The following is a 16,516-nucleotide window of genomic DNA, read 5'->3' on the forward strand; positions in this document are numbered from 1 at the left end:
ATGGGAAAAGTGGGCTAACAAGTCACTGAGCTATGACGGGAACCCAGGGCTCTGCTTCTACAGCCCCAGTAAAGCCCAGGAGCCCCGACTTGGACAAGAGTGTGGGGAGTGGGGGTTTGGATTCAGGCGCCCAGAGAAGGTGCCATCTGCGTGCCCGCACAAGGGACTCCTGCCCGGCAAGTCCGCTCCCTCGGCTTTTTGCTGTGAGATGGGAGTGTTTCGGAGCTCGTGTGCCGGAGCATTGCTCGCTAATTAGTGTTGTTGGCATCCTGAACGGAGGCTGCTTCGAACAGGATGGAGCGGATGCCAGGCTGGGCTGGCCATCTGCCACGGCTGCGACTTCGCTCCCTCCTGTTTCACTCAATTGAAAAATAACAACAGAAACTGTTTTCTTCAGAGACAGGAGGCTGTTCTTTCTCTCCCCCAGTCCCTGCTCCCTCGGGTCTGGGGGATGGAGGCAGATCTCCCGGAGTTCGGAGGAGGAAGGGATGTCCGGGTCTCTCTAGCCGAATGTTCCCCGACACTACGGCCGACGAGTGCTCATTAGCAGTGCTTGGAGGTCTCTCCTGGCAGAGAGGTCGGGGTACGGGAGCCCGATGAGACCCCCAGACACGGCCAATGGAGGAATTTGTTTTGCTTGGTTATACACAGTTGTTATCATGATTTTATTTTTATTTTTCAATGGCACGGGAGGGTGGAGGAGAGAAAATGTATCCTTGTTAAATTAAAAAAAAAAAAAATCCATTTGATTTTAAAAGAAAGAAAAGAAAAGTGAGAAACTCCATTTTTTGAGGCCGTCCATCCCATTGGGGAGCAGCTCCAATTGTTAGGGGAGAAGTCTACTCTCTCTTTGCCCCTTTACCTGTTGCTCCCAGTTTCTGGGGCCACAAAGAACAGGACCGTGCCTTTTTCAGGTGCCATGTATTCCCAGAGACTGCCACCCCGTCTCCCCAACTGTCTAACCATCACCAGTTCAGGGTCTTTCACCCCCCACCTGACTGCCCCCCTCGGGACTCAGTTTACCAATGTCCTGCTTTAACCTCTGGGAACTAGATCTCTAAGAAGAATTCCGAAGGGGACAGAAAATACTCTGCACACTCTGAGCCTCGAACGTTGGCTCTCACCCGCCATACTGAGGCAGCGTGTGGTACTGGCTGTCCGATATGGACGGGCTCTGGCTACGGGCAAACCACCCAACTTGCCTCAATCTCCTCATCTGTAAAATAGAACTTGCACCCGCTCCTCAGATTGTTGGGAGCCTCCAAATACAGGTCGTTCTGCAGCCTTTAAGGCTCTCTGCAGATAGTTATTATTGCATCTCACTAGAACTGAGCTTTCAGACTTCCAAGACCCTGGGATCTTTTTCTTTTTTCTATTATTATAGCTTTTTATTGACAAGGTATTTGCATGGGTAATTTTTCAGCATTCTTTTTTTTTTTTTTTTAATAGCTTTTTATTGACAAAACATATGCATGGGTCATTTTTCAACAATGACCCTTGCAAAAACTTCTGTTCCAACTTTTCCCCTCCTTCCTCCCACCCCCTCCCCCAGATGGCAGATAGACCCTGGGATCTTTTCCCAACCAACTCCTGTCCAATGTCTTCTCTCTTGTGCTTGTAAATTCGGGCTTTCCAACCCAAAGGCAAAACTTTCCCTTTTTCTCCTCAGAGTTTTAACAGATTGGATTCCATGGCTCCTTCCTCATGGTCAAAGTCCTTGGGACCTGCCTCTGTCCCCAGCTGCGCGCCCCCCCCCCCCAATTTTTCTTCCAATGCGCAGTTCTCTCCAGATTGAAGAACGCACCCCTCTTGTCGCCATAGCTACACTGAGATCCGGGGAAATGTCTGTAATTTTTCCCCAGGGTGACTCCACTGGAGCCAGGGGGCAGCGGGGTGCCCACGGCTCAAGTTCATCTCCAGGCACATCCCAGCTGGGCCACTTTACTTCGGTCTGCCTCAGTTTTCTCAACTGTAAACTAGGAATAATAATGGACCCCATGGCAAGGGCTGGTGCCAGGGTCAAAAGGGATATTGATGAGGTGCTTAGAGCAGTGCCTGGCACATAGTAGGGTCACTATAAATGGTCGCTACAACTAGGTGGCCCGGCTGGAATCAGGAGGTCCTGAATTCAAATCCTGCCTGAGACACTTGCTGTGTGCCTTAACCCTGCCTCAGTTTCCTCCTCTGTAAAATGAGCTGGAGGAGGAAGGGGAAACCCCTCGGACCTTCGCCAAGAAAACTCCACAGGGGCCGCAAGGAGCGAGGCGAGACTGAAAATGAGCAAGTGATGATTATTTAGAACGAATCCCCATTAACCGAGTCACCGCCAAATTTCTGGAGCCGGGGAGAGCTCGTGGGTGACCCCGAGGGAAGTAGCCCTGTGTGACCCGCTCCCGGTGAGAGCTCCGCAGGCCCCAGCGCTTCTGCAGCAGTGTCCGGTTTTACTGTTCCGCAAACACCGGGCGGCGGCTCAGCGGGGAAGCTTCCAGGCCGGCCGGCCGCTCCGGAGCTCTCCCGGCCTTCCCGGGCCTCTGGACGGAGGCTCCCGCAGCCTCCGTTCTCAGCTCCCCCTGGGATCCCCCGGAGTTCTCCCTTTCCCATGTCTATAGGGGGAAGACCCCTCCCCCACATCCCAGCCCCGCCTCTGTGCCCCCCACCCTCGGGAGCCGGGGCGCCCAGCGGGCATGGGCAGCGGCAGTGCTCCCCAGCGGCGGGGACGGGGACGGCCTCAGGAGCTGCATCTGAGCAGAGTTTACCCTCGGGAGCCCCGGAAAGGGGATGGGAACGGGTCCTATTTTAATCCCAGAGAAGTTAAACGGTCTCCCTGACAACGGGGAAACATGCACAGAGAGGTTCCCATGGCAACCCTGCTCCAGACTTCAGGGGCCAAGGTTTTCTGGATCAAACATCCAGCGCGCTGCCCCCTCCCCCACCCCGGGAGAGGGAAGGAGCCCCCACGTGGGGAGGCTTGGGGTGGGTCGAGGTCACCCAGGCACCCGAGGGCGCCATCTGCTGATTCCCTGGCCAGGCTCTCGGACTCACTGCCCGTCCAGTGGGGCTGCGGGGACTTTCAGACCTGGGAGAGAGCTTAGAACCTGGAACAGAGAGTCAGAGCTGGGAGAGAGCTTAGAACCTGGAACAGAGAGTCAGAGCTGGGAGGGAGCTTAGAACCTAGAACAGAGAGTCAGAACTGGGAGGGAGCTTAGAACCTAGAACAGAGAGTCAGAGCTGGGAGGGAGCTCAGAACCTGGAACAGAGAGTCAGAGCTGGGAGGGAGCTCAGAACCTGGAACAGAGAGTCAGAGCAGGGAGGGAGCTTAGAACCTAAAACAGAGAGTCAGAGCTGGGAGAGAGCTTAGAACCAAGAGCGCTGGAACTGGGGGAGAGCTTAGAACCTGGAACAGAGAGTCAGACCTGGGAGAGAGCTTAGAACCTGGAACAGAGAGTCAGAGCTGGGAGGGAGCTCAGAACCTGGAACATTGAGTCAGAGCTGGGAGGGAGCTCAGAACCTGGAAAAGAGAGTCAGAGCTGGGAGGGAGCTCAGAACCTGGAACAGAGAGTCAGAGCTGGGAGGGAGCTTAGAACCTGGAACAGAGAGTCAGAGCTGGGAGGGAGCTCAGAACCTGGAACAGAGGGTCAGAGCTGGGAGGGAGCTCAGAACCTGGAACAGAGAGTCAGAGCTGGGAGGGAGCTCAGAACCTGGAACAGAGAGTCAGAGCTGGGAGGGAGCTCAGAACCTGGAACAGAGAGTCAGAGCTGGGGGGAGCTTAGAACCTGGAACAGAGAGTCAGAGCTGGGAGGGAGCTTAGAACCTGGAACAGAGAGTCAGAGCTGGGAGGGAGCTCAGAACCTGGAACAGAGGGTCAGAGCTGGGAGGGAGCTCAGAACCTGGAACAGAGAGTCAGAGCTGGGAGGGAGCTCAGAACCTGGAACAGAGAGTCAGAGCTGGGAGGGAGCTCAGAACCTGGAACAGAGAGTCAGAGCTGGGAGGGAGCTTAGAACCTGGAACAGAGGGTCAGAGCTGGGAGGGAGCTTAGAACCTGGAACAGAGAGTCAGAGCTGGGAGGGAGCTCAGAACCTGGAACAGAGAGTCAGAGCTGGGAGGGAGTTCAGAACCTGGAACAGAGGGTCAGAGCTGGGAGGGAGCTCAGAACCTGGAACAGAGAGTCAGAGCTGGGAGGGAGCTCAGAACCTGGAACATTGAGTCAGAGCTGGGAGGGAGCTCAGAACCTGGAAAAGAGAGTCAGAGCTGGGAGGGAGCTCAGAACCTGGAACAGAGAGTCAGAGCTGGGAGGGAGCTTAGAACCTGGAACAGAGAGTCAGAGCTGGGAGGGAGCTCAGAACCTGGAACAGAGGGTCAGAGCTGGGAGGGAGCTCAGAACCTGGAACAGAGAGTCAGAGCTGGGAGGGAGCTCAGAACCTGGAACAGAGAGTCAGAGCTGGGAGGGAGCTCAGAACCTGGAACAGAGAGTCAGAGCTGGGGGGAGCTTAGAACCTGGAACAGAGAGTCAGAGCTGGGAGGGAGCTTAGAACCTGGAACAGAGAGTCAGAGCTGGGAGGGAGCTCAGAACCTGGAACAGAGGGTCAGAGCTGGGAGGGAGCTCAGAACCTGGAACAGAGAGTCAGAGCTGGGAGGGAGCTCAGAACCTGGAACAGAGAGTCAGAGCTGGGAGGGAGCTCAGAACCTGGAACAGAGAGTCAGAGCTGGGAGGGAGCTTAGAACCTGGAACAGAGGGTCAGAGCTGGGAGGGAGCTTAGAACCTGGAACAGAGAGTCAGAGCTGGGAGGGAGCTCAGAACCTGGAACAGAGAGTCAGAGCTGGGAGGGAGTTCAGAACCTGGAACAGAGGGTCAGAGCTGGGAGGGAGCTCAGAACCTGGAACAGAGAGTCAGAGCTGGGAGGGAGCTCAGAACCTGGAACAGAGAGTCAGAGCTGGGAGGGAGCTCAGAACCTGGAACATTGAGTCAGAGCTGGGAGGGAGCTCAGAACCTGGAACATTGAGTCAGAGCTGGGAGGGAGCTCAGAACCTGGAACAGAGAGTCAGAGCTGGGAGGGAGCTCAGAACCTGGAACAGAGAGTCAGAGCTGGGAGGGAGCTCAGAACCTGGAACATTGAGTCAGAGCTGGGAGGGAGCTCAGAACCTGGAACATTGAGTCAGAGCTGGGAGGGAGCTCAGAACCTGGAACAGAGAGTCAGAGCTGGGAGGGAGCTCAGAACCTGGAACAGAGAGTCAGAGCTGGGAGGGAGCTCAGAACCTGGAACAGAGAGTCAGAGCTGGGAGGGAGCTTAGAACCTGGAACAGAGGGTCAGAGCTGGGAGGGAGCTTAGAACCTGGAACAGAGAGTCAGAGCTGGGAGGGAGCTCAGAACCTGGAACAGAGAGTCAGAGCTGGGAGGGAGCTTAGAACCTGGAACAGAGAGTCAGAGCTGGGAGGGAGCTTAGAACCTGGAACAGAGAGTCAGAGCTGGGAGGGAGTTCAGAACCTGGAACAGAGGGTCAGAGCTGGGAGGGAGCTTAGAACCTGGAACAGAGAGTCAGAGCTGGGAGGGAGCTCAGAACCTGGAACAGAGAGTCAGAGCTGGGAGGGAGCTCAGAACCTGGAAAAGAGAGTCAGAGCTGGGAGGGAGCTCAGAACCTGGAACAGAGAGTCAGAGCTGGGAGGGAGCTCAGAACCTGGAACAGAGAGTCAGAGCTGGGAGGGAGCTCAGAACCTGGAACAGAGAGTCAGAGCTGGGAGGGAGCTCAGAACCTGGAACAGAGAGTCAGAGCTGGGAGGGAGCTCAGAACCTGGAACCGAGCTGGGAAGGGCCTTAGCACATAGGACAGTTGGCGCACAGAGCTGGAGGAGAGCTGAAACGCCATTGACCCAACTGCGGCTTTCTACAGTGCAGGAAACTGAAACCTGGAGAGAGAATGACTGGCTGGCTGCCACCAGAGCATCTTGGAGCTCGCCCCTCTCTGCATCTCAATGGCGGCCTTCAGAGCCTTAAAGCATGGCGTGGGGAGGGGGAGGACGCCTTGTGCCCCTTGCAGAGTTCGGTTCTGGGAACCGGGGGTCCGGCGAAGGTCCCACACAGAGATGGGCTTTCATGGGGCGGGGTCTCCCTGGACAGAATGCGGAGCAAGGAGTGGAGCTGGCGGTCAGATTCAGGCTTGCCAGCAATGAGAACTCTCCCCCAGTAACAGGGGCGCCCTCATGGAGTAGGTGCTAGGGGACAGGCCAGCCTTGTGCCAGGGCAGGACCTCTGGGAGGCAAAGGGCAGTCCCTGCCCTCGAGGGGCTTCAGATCTACTGGGAAGCGGCCAGCAAGCCATGTTATACGGGCATCTGTGTGAATGACAATTTGGGGGTCAGGACCCAGAGGGAAGGGACTTAGGGGGCTGGGGGGGCTTCTTGTGGGAGCTGGGCCTCCAGCGGAGACCTGAGGGAGGCAGGGAAAGCTGGAGACAGAGGAGAAAGACCCCGTGGGAGGCAGGAGATGGAGGTGCTGAGGAAGAGCAGAGGCGGCTGGGGGGGACCAAAGCGGGCCCGCCAGGAGCAGAGTCTGAGGTCAGAGGGGGCGGAGGGGAGGCTCGTTGAACCCCTGAAAACCCAACAGAACTTTAGATCTGCTCTGCAGGCCGCAGGGAGCCACTTCAGGCTATGGAGTAGGGGGTGAGGTGGAGGATGGACTGGGGGGGGAGGGCCCTGAGGCAGGCAGACTCCCAAGCAGCTGCTGACGTGATGGGCCAGGGGCTGGGCAGAGACTGAAGAAATTGGCTGAGTGTCAGCAGGGACTGAACCAACCTCAATGGAGAGTGACCTGGAGACAGAGGCTGGGGGGGGCACAGGGAGCGGACCGTGGGGCTCCCCCATCATGACCAGGGAGGCAGGTTGGAAGCGTCCGCCCTCGGGGCTCCGGCCTGGAGCGACGTCCAGGAGCAGTGTCCGAGTGCAGAGTCCAGTGCGATGTCTGGGTGCCCGGGTTCCAGTTTCAGTGCGGCGTCCGGGGCTCGGGTTCCAGGAGAAGTCCAGGAGCAACTTCCAAGTGCTACATCCGGGTGTGTTTGGATGCCGGAGCTCCAGTCCCAGCGCAACGTCTGGAGCCGTGTCTGGGGCGATGTCCGGGGCAATGACGTCCAGAGCTCCGGTCCGGGTGCCACGTCCTGGAGCTCTGGGGTGACTCTGGGCTACGGGCTCCCAGCGTCCCGCACGTGGCCTCGGGGCCCAGGAGGAGGGGGGGAAAGGGGCCCTGCTTGGCCACTGGCCAGGGCTGGCCGATCGGCCTCTGAGTTTCACTTTGTTGGGAAAGCTGCAGGACCCCAATTAACGGCCGGGGACACCAGGGACGCGGCTGATTCAGTTTCAGGGCCTCTCTGGGCCATCTTCAGGAAAGGAAGGACCCGGCCTCCAGGAGACGAGGCCGCCGAGGGCCAGGCCTCCTAATCAGGTTTGCAGAGGCCAGAACCGAGGACTGGCCTGGGGCCCTGCCCCCCTCCCCAACTCCCTCATTATTCACCGTGCCAGAGGTCGGGCTCACAGAACAGCCCCATCCAGGGGGGCTCAGGACCCCCCCCAAATTAAATCATGCCCTTGGCGAACATTCTTGAGGCCTGAAGTCATGGCTGCGGCCAGATGGACCCGAGACCGGGAGTGTGCCTGAGGAGGTCCCCGAGAGCAAGGGCCACGAGGGTGCTCCTGAGGAAGGGCCCCATGGCTTCCTACCAGTGTGGGAGGGGGGCTCCTATGGCTGGGGCCCAGAGCCTGGGGGTGGGGCAGGCAGGAAGTGGCAGAAAAGTCCTGGTCCTCCTGCTGGAAAACCGGCGGAGCTGGGCAGAGGGAGGCGTAGGTGGCCACTTGTGGGACCCTCAAGTCCTGTCCCCAAAGGTCCCTTGCTGCTCTTTCAAAAAGTCATAACGAAGGTGCAAGACGGGGGTCAGGCCACAGGGCGCCAAAACCCGCGGGGGCAAACTGATTGTAAAAGGCTGAAATCTTGCAGTTTGTCATGGGGACATCTGGGTAACTCCGGTGCCCGGTGCATATTTCAGAATCGGCCGGGAGTTCTTAGGGAAAGCGAAAGCCCCGTCCTCTCTGCGCCTCCCAGCACCAGGGTCAGACCCCGGTTATCCCCCAGATGTGCACTGGGGAATCTGTGAGCCCTTTTATGTTCTTCCTGGCCTTCGCCTCTGGTTCTACTTTTTACTCCTGTAATTTAATTTAATATAATTTTCTTTTATTGCACAGTCATTTCACCAGTGACCCTCCTCCCCATGAAACAAAAAACAAATAGTTAAACCAAATTGCCGGCCCACTGCTGCGGTATGTGATATTCCTCACCTGTAGGCCCCCCTCCAACGTTGGATTCTAAGTGGGGAGCCCCCTCCCCAGCCGGTGGCCGCCATCTTTGCGTCCTTTCTTGGGACTGCTGCTGCTCTGGCAAACAGAGCGTTCAGATCAGGCCTAGGAGGAGCCAAGACCTCAGCTCCAAGGGCCCCGGGACCCTGCTCCTTCCTGCCCCTCACCTTGCTGTGCTGAACCCCAATTGTGCCCCCTTTTATCTTCTGCTTGGAGAACACTAGAGGGGCTTCTGAGTGGGAGCTGCCCCTTAGCGGTCATTCCCTATCCCGGGGCTCCCCAGACCCCAACCCCCTTCCGCGGCCTCCAACATGAGTTCCACAAGGGCAGGGAGGTTTCAGTTTTGTCTCCCCCACTTTGGCATCTTGTCTGCTCCCAGTAGGTGCTTAATAAATGCTTTTAAATGAACCAATTCATTAGAAAATGCCTGTCTGTCTATCTTTGTATCTATTTGTCTCTATTTATTCTTCCGTCTCTCTCTTTCTCCGGGTCTCTGTCTCTCTTCTCTAAAGAACGACAAGTGGTTTCCGGAGCCTCCCACACTAATCTTAGCTCTTTCTTTGGTGACGTTTTGTGATCTTTGGCCAGTGATTTCATCTTTCTGTGCCTCGTTTCCCCATAAAATCAGGATGATGGTGATAAGAGCTTGCAGTGGGGAGGCTCGAGGACCCAGGAAGTCTTGAATAACATTAATGAGATGAGAGATCATGGATATGAAGCATTGTGTAAGCCTTTAGTGGCACAAAATAGCAGGGATATGACAGTGAAAAATGGTTCCTGTTTTTGTTCTATAAGAAAGGATCAGCAGGAGGATTTCAGAGAGGCCGGAGAGACTGACAGGAACTGAAGCTGAGGGAAGGGAGCAGGACCAGGGGATCATGGTACACGGCAACAACAAGATTATAGGATGATCAATTCTGATGGACGTGGCCCTCTCCAACAATGGGAGGATTCAGACCAGTTCCAAAGGTCTTGTGAGGAAGAGAGCCGTCTACCCCCCAGAGAGGACTGTGGGAACCGAGTGTGGGTCACAACAGAGCATTCTCACTCTCTCTGTTGTTGTTGTTTCTTTCTCACTTTTTTTCCCTTTTATAATTTTTCTTGTGCAGCGCAACAATTGTGATCATATGGATAGAAGAATTGCACATGTTTAACATATATAGATAAATTTTCTAGGGAAGGGGGAGGGGAGAGGGAGGGAGGAAATTTGGAACAGAAGGTTTTGCAAGGGTCAATGTTGAAAAATTCCCCATGCAAAGTTTTGCAAATAAAAAGCTTTAATAATTTTTTTTTTTAAAAGGAAAATGATTCCTGTCATGTGATGGACCTTGGCCCCCAAACGAAGGGCTTGGCCCGGCTAGGGCTGCCTGAGCCACTTGAGGATGCTTCTGACAACCATGTTCGAAGATCCTCTCAGGGGAAGAGGAGCCCATGTTCTGGGTGGAGAAAGCTGCCGTTCCTGCCAGGAATCCCTGAGCCTCCGGCCCCGTCCCCACCCCAAGGACGGTCCCTGAGAGGGCATCCTCAGGGCCCCACAGAGCGCATCCTGCCGCCTCAGACTCACTTTCTCATTCGGTAAAGTGTACGGATTGGACCAGCGCCAGTCGTATCGCCAAGCACTTCCTCTAACTGGTCCCAGGAGAACCTCATAACAATCCTGGCAAGGAGCCGCCTTCGTGGTCAGATGTCCAGGGAGAGCCCAGGTGTCCCAGCTCCCAGCCTGGGACAATGTCGTCACCCTGTGTCGAGCCTCATGAGGCCCCAGATCAGCCGGACTAGATGGACTTGAGTCTGTGCAGTGCGGAGAATAAAACAAACCAGCATTTATTCAGAGCTCGAGTTCGGGAAGTGCTTTACAATGATCCGTAACAACCCTGGAAGCAGGGACTATTATTATCCCCATTTTACAGATGGGGAAACTGGGGCAGGCAGCAGCAAAGTGACTTGTTCTGGGTCAGATACCCGACTGTTTCTGGGCAGTCTGAGCCGACTCCAGGCCCAGAGCTCTCGTCCTTGCAGCACCAGCTGCTCCGCTGAGATGTTCCCTCCCACCAGGCAGCTTTACGGTCTCCCAACGTGGCCCCTTGTGAAGAACGGGCTTTGCAGAGAACTACAATTAGGGCTCCATTAGTGGGAATGGCGGCCCTCTTAAAGTGAGTGCCCAGATTGTCCTGGCACGTGCCCCCTGGAACCTGTGACCGCTTTGTACACAAAGCACCGAGGAGAAGGAGCTCCCGTAATGTGCCCACTTCGAAGATCCAAGATTTGAGCTTAGCTGTCCGGAAATGGGACTGTTGTTGTTATTATTATCACTATACTTCCTTCCCTACTTTCCTCCCTCCCTCCCTCCCTCCCTCCCTCTTTCTCTTTCTCTTTCTTTCTTTCTTTCTTTCTTTCTTTCTTTCTTTCTTTCTTTCTTTCTTTCTTTCTTTCTTTCTTTCTTTCTTTCTTTCTTTCTTTCTTTCTTTCTTTCTTTCTTTCTTTCTTTCTTTCTTCTTTTCTTCCTTTCTTTTTCTCTCTCTCTTTCCTTCCTTCCTTCCTTCCTTCCTTCCTTCCTTCCTTCCTTCCTTCCTTCCTTCCTTCCTTCCTTCCTTCCTTCCTTCCTTCCTTCCTTCCTTCCTTCCTTCCTTCCTTCTTTCCTTCCTTCCTTCCTTCCTTCCTATCTAGAAGAAAGAATGTCAGAATGAGAGGGGACCTTAAACTTAGAACAGAACTTTTCAGAATTAGAGTTAGAATATAACTAAAAGGATCTCAGAACACTGAATGCTGGAAATGGGAAGTACCTTAATAAATGGAACATTACAACAGAGAGGAGGAAGGGAGAGAGGAAGTGTGGGAAGGAGGGAAGGAAGGAAAGAAGGATGGAAGGAGGAAAGGGAGGAAAGAAGGAAGAAAAAGAAAGCAAAAGGAAGGAAGAAACAAATGAAGAAAAACAAAGGAAGGAAGGGAAGAATGAAAAAGAAAGAAGGAAGGAAGGAAGGAAGGAAGGAAGGAAGGAAGGAAGGAAGGAAGGAAGGAAGGAAGGAAGGAAGGAAGGAAGGAAGGAAGGAAGGAAGGAAGGAAGGAAGGAAGGAAGGAAGGAAACCAGGAGTCCTTGCGCTTTGCCCACGGGCATGGGTTCTCCACTTGCTGACAGCTAATCTTAGGGTTCAGGCCAAGTTCTCTGGGGTATCTCCTCCCCAGTAGAACAGTTCTCCCTTCCAGGCACAGGTTGGGTGCCTCCTCCTCCAGGAAGCCTTCTCTGATCCCTCCATTTGTTACTGAAGTGGCTTCCTATGACCTGTTTTCTCCTCATCTCCCCGTGGAAGGTCCTCCTTGGTTTTTGTCCCCCTGAGCCCAGCAGCAGCTGGCACAAAGTGTGTCTTCCCTAAGTGTATCCTCAGTTGGGTTTTTGGATTTATAGAGTGATTTCCTCCCCGTATCCCTGAGAGGGGCCCTGAAGATTCCTCCTCCCCACTGGGCACATGAATAAACTGAGGCACCTGGGGAGGAGCAGGCCCCTGGACGCCAGTCCTGGCACTGGGCACTTCCTGGAAGGCTGGCACACCTCCCTTGGGGAGCCCGTCATTAATTACCCACAAGTGGTCCCTCAGGTGCCCTTGGCAGAGCTGAAGTTACTGGGGAAATTAAACCGTCCCAGCCTCACTTAGGAAACAAACGGGCCCATAAAGCCCGGTTTTATGTAATAAGGCAAATTTAACATAATTAGGGCAATTAAGAGAGTGTTAATGATTTTGTTTACCTGGCAATGGCTCCTCTCCTGCAGATCTGAAGGGGCCGCTGGGGCTGCCTCACTTTATGGGCAGGGTCTGGTGGCCATCCAGTGGGGGGGGGGGCAGCAGGAACAAGATCAAAGGGTCAGAGCTGGGAAGGGCCTCAGACATCTCCCCTTTTACAGATAGGGAAACTGAGGCCCAGAGAGGTGACCGGATTTGCCCTGAGTCCCCCAAGTCCAAGGTGGCAAACCCAGATTAGAAAAAGAGCTCCTTCCAGATGTTGGGTTTGGGGGGAATCCTTAGGGCAGGAAATGTCTGCCCCACCATCCCCTTATTCCGTGGCTTTGCCCAGCTTCCTAAAGAGCCATTATTCGTTTTTGTGAACAAATCCACATAACTCAGGCGAGTTTGACGCTTCTTTGTGGACAGATTGTTAGTTGAGCTCATGTGGCTGTCCCCCGTGGAAGCCTTCTGGAAATAATCAGCAGAACCTCAGCATGAAGACCGACTAGAGAAAGATCCATTAGCTTGGCCACAGAGGTCACGCAGAGCACGCACTGCTCCCCTCCCTCAGCAGACCGGTGGCTTCCTGCACTGGAAGGGCTTTTGTGGCCAAGTCTGCAAATAGGCGAGTTTCAGTTTTGGAGGAGAAGGAAACCAAAAGATGGTCACGTTTTGTGGGTTTTATTATTTTTAGAGCCAGGTTTTCTACGGTTACCTTGTGACAGTAGTCTGTGAGTTTCCTCTCGATTCGGGGCTTTAAATCCAACACCTCCCCTCCAATAAACAGAGACTTCTCCCCAGAGGGCCATGGGAGGGCTCCCGGAGGGTTGGATGTCACGGTGGGGGCCCTTCATCCCTTAGCACCGGGTCTGCTTCCAGCCCCTCTGATTCCAGCCTGAGACTCCGATGGCGATTTCTACGGTAACTCGACTCCTCTTTTCTTCCTGAAGATAAAAGAAGGGTCCAAGATGGCAGACAACAGCTGGGGAAAGGCAGGCTGGGAACCGCCATCACTCACTTCCTGAGCTTCTTGTCAAGAGTCTGAGCGGTGCCTGGGGCGTCACTTATCCCTGGACCGAGCTTCTCCCTGTGGTGATTCTGGAGCGCTTGGGGCAAGTGAAGGTCTGGGAGAGCCCAGGGGGCGTCCAGAAGAAGCTGGCCTGTGCCCCTGCCTTCCCCCAGGGCATGGTGAGAAGGTCCCTGTGCTTTTTTCTGGCCCAAGAGTGCAATAAAGCCATTGCTGGGTCTTCTGATGTCCCTACAGGTCAGAGACCACGTCCTGGCTTCTTATTCCCTGGACTGGCCAGGCCGGCCCAGGTCTGAGCTCGTGGGGGAACCCGGGGGCCGGGACGAAGCAGAAGCCATTTCTCTCTGGGTTTGTGTCTCTGGTGTCCCTAGACCCATAGTAGCTCTTTGTGGGGTAATTTTTTTGTTTGCTCTGTCTTCATTTGTTCACTCATTCCTCTACCCTCCCCAAATGGGGCTCTGTATGAGACCGAGGCTCTCCTGGGGGATCTCGGGGCCTCTTGGGGCCCGTTCTGTGTTCCTGGGAAGGCAGGGGTCCGTGCTTCTTTCTCCAGAACTTTGTCCTTCAGACAGCGATGACGAGGGCCTCCCAGCCCAAGGCCTGTGCACCCTGTGCACCTTAAGCTCGATCCAGAGCAGAGTCTGTTCCCGGCCCCTGGAGAGACCTGGGCCTGGGCCAGCTCCTGGCCCTGGTTTGGGGAATGGGGGGCGCCTGCAGGTTCGGTCCTGGCTGGAGCTCCAGGCCCCGTTGGCTGCTGTGAATTCCCTTCCTGGGTCCCTCCGCTTGTAGGCTGCGGGCTGCACCCAGCACCCACAGAGACGCCGGCCCTTTCTCTTCTGGCTCCCTGCTCAGGACGCGGCCTCCAGCCAGAACTGAGATGGATCCTTTGTCCTGGAAGGTAGCGCTAGGTTTCCTCCAGGGTCACTCAGCAGGAGCTCCGCCCCCTTCCCACTCAGGTCCAGGCCCTGCAGGGCCTGTGCCCACTTCTTGCCCTGAAACTGCCAGAGGCCAGCCTTGGTCCCCTCCTGAGTCAAAGCTCTATCCGCACCTCAGCCTCAGGGTCAGAGTCACAGCTGCTGCTGGCTCCCATTCTGCTCCCTGGGTCAGAAACAAGGACCTCAAAAAGGGCGGGGTTCTAGCTCCACTTGTGCAGTGATGGAGAGCCATCAGCACCCAGAGCGAGGACCGAGGGAGCCGAGGGAGGAGCAAGCAGCCTCACACTCTCACTCTGGTGTTCGTTCGCATTTTATTTTGCTTCTCTTTTTTTCTTGTACAGAAAGAGAATTGTACAGATATGCTTGCATATATTGGACTTACCGTATATTTCTATCATGTTTAACATATGTTGACTACTTGCCATCTAGGGGAAGGGGTGGGAGAAGGGGGCAAATTGGAACACAAGGTTTTGCAAGAGCTAATGGTGAAGAATAGTCTATGCATATGTTTTGAACAATAAAAAGCCTTAATTAAACAAACAAATAAATAAACAAAATGAGGTTTTGCTTATTATTTTCCAATCCCACTCAGTCTGGTGATTGCTTGGCTTTTTGTTGGAAAGAAAGGAAATAAGTATATAATAGAATGTATAATATATAATATAATGCCTACTATGTGCCTGGGACTTTGCTAAGCACTTTGCAAATATTATCCCAGTTGTTCTCTTCCTCAGGCACCTTGGTCCTGATCACCTCCAACCCTGAGATGACAAATTCTGTTATTATAATGTCCTCTGGGCATAAATTTTAAAATTGTATATTTTTAAGATCCAATGACCACATGATTCTAAGATTTTTTTTTTTTTTTTTTTTTTTTTTTTTAGGCTGGGGTTAAGTGACTTGCCCAGGGTCACATAGCTAGGAAGTGTTAAGTGTCTGAGACCAGATTTGAACTCTGGTCCTCCTGAATTCAGGGCTGGTGCTCTATCCACTGCACCACCTAGCTGCCCCTCTAAGATCTTGTTTCAAGATTCTATGATTTTAAGGATCTGTGATTCTATGATTTTTTTTCTTTTTTCTTTCTTATTTTGAATTTTCTCTAGGTTCTCCCCCAAGAGTATTTAATTTTTCAAATACACAAAAAGGCAGTTTCCGACATTCATTTTGGTAAGATTTTGTGTTCCCATCTTTTCTCCCCCTCTCCCTTACCTACCTCCTCCCCAAAGCAAAAAAAAATTTGATATAGATAAAACATATTCAATCCATTTAAAAATGTTTTCATATTTGTACCAGAAAAATCAGACCAAATAAGAAAAATTAGCAAACGAACAATCAAATAAGGTGAAAATATTACGCTTCAATCCACATTTAGTCTCTACAATTCTCTCTCTGAATGCAACTGGCATTTTCCATCCCAAGTCACTGCATTGCTGACAAGAGCCAACTTCATCACTTTGATGATACATCATCTTGCCGCTCCAGTGGACAATGTTTTCTTGCTTGACATTCTATGTTTCAAGAGTCTAATTGTAAGTAAGGTCCCAAAATTCTGGAATTCTAATATTCTAAGATTGTATGATTCCATTTCTTGATTTCTCCCTAACCTTATATGCTTTACCTATTTATCCATTATCCTAAGACTCTATCATTCTGAGATTCCATGATGTGATCATAATAACCTGTAGTCCTCTGATTGGATGATTCTAAGATTCTGTGATTCTAATATTCAAAGACAATCTGCTACCAAGACACCGTGATTCCAGAATCTTAACATTCCCTGGTACTATTTCAATGCTGTATGAAGATGTATTCTGATGGAAGTGGAAATCTTCAACATAAAGAAGATCCAACTCACTTCCAGTGGATCAATGATGGCCAGAAACAGCTACACCCAGAGAAGAAACACTGGGAAGTGAATGTAAATTGTTAGCACTACTGTCTATCTACCCAGGTTACTTATATCTTCGGAATCTAATACTTAATGTGCAACAAGAAAAATGGATTTACACACATATATTGTATCTAAGTTATACTGTAACACATGTAAAGTGTATGGGATTGCTGTCATCTAGGGGAGGGAGTAGAGGGAGGGAGGGGATAATCTGGAAAAATGAATACAAGGGATAATGTTATAAAAAAAATAACTCATGCATATATATTGTCAAAAAATTATAACTAAAATAAAAAAAAAAAGAAAAAAATTAAATAAACATTCTCTGGTACTACAGACTGAGATTTCAATGTCCTAAGATTTTCCGGTTCCAAAATTTTATGAGTCTGCCATTCTAAGATTCTCTGGTTTCAAAACTCCGTGATTCTAGCATTCTAAATTTCTTTGGCTCCAAGATTTCATTTTTTTCAAAGATTCTAGAATTCTCTGGTTCCAAGATTCCTTGATTCCAGTATATTAAGTTTCTCTGGCCCTAAGCTTCCACGATTCCACGAAACCAACCCCTTTGGGAGCTCAATTACACATCATAGACCTTTTTTTTCCAGGCAAAT

Source organism: Sminthopsis crassicaudata, chromosome 2 (genome assembly GCF_048593235.1).
Source record: "Sminthopsis crassicaudata isolate SCR6 chromosome 2, ASM4859323v1, whole genome shotgun sequence".
Lineage (NCBI taxonomy): Eukaryota > Metazoa > Chordata > Mammalia > Dasyuromorphia > Dasyuridae > Sminthopsis > Sminthopsis crassicaudata.